Source organism: Etheostoma spectabile, chromosome 21 (genome assembly GCF_008692095.1).
Source record: "Etheostoma spectabile isolate EspeVRDwgs_2016 chromosome 21, UIUC_Espe_1.0, whole genome shotgun sequence".
Lineage (NCBI taxonomy): Eukaryota > Metazoa > Chordata > Actinopteri > Perciformes > Percidae > Etheostoma > Etheostoma spectabile.
Window position 1 is genome coordinate 10,841,706 of NC_045753.1, and position 465 is coordinate 10,842,170.

The 465-nt window shown below is 43.7% G+C and overlaps 1 protein-coding gene across 6 annotated transcripts in view; it reads right to left on the reverse strand.

The window, feature by feature from the left end:
• The window catches only part of baiap2b (BAR/IMD domain containing adaptor protein 2b), an 82,149-nt gene that overhangs the window by 10,465 nt on the left and 71,219 nt on the right, over positions 1-465 (reverse strand). The gene's annotated exons all lie outside the window — the stretch shown is intronic.

A 465-nucleotide genomic window follows, 5' to 3' on the forward strand; every position in this document is an offset into this window, starting at 1 on the left:
ACAATTAAAAATGGAAGTGGGGTTTGTTTTTTGTGATAAGGTTTTAATTCATGTTAAAAATCCACCATGGGATCATTCTTATGATGTTTGCGGATTGATCATCGGATCGTGAACCAACGACATCAATCTCCAAGTCTTCCAGAGTCGCGGCCAAAGCCGATTCCAAAGACAATCTTCTTTGTTTTCAAGTAGCAGGGAATTCACGCGGAATAGTCACAACTCTGCCGTCCTTATGTTAAGCCCCGCCCACCGTCTCTATACACGATGTGATTGGCCTGACCTGAATTTGGTTTTCCCAAGGGGGTCAGCCTTTCCTCTCGAAGCGTAGCTCCCATGACGCCATTTTAATGCTACGAAGCCATCACCTGTCGTTAGCATCCCATTGACTCCTATTCATTTTGGCGCAACTTTGACAGCGAATAACTTCACATCTGAAGTTTTTAAAGACTCTATTTGTCCGTTGTT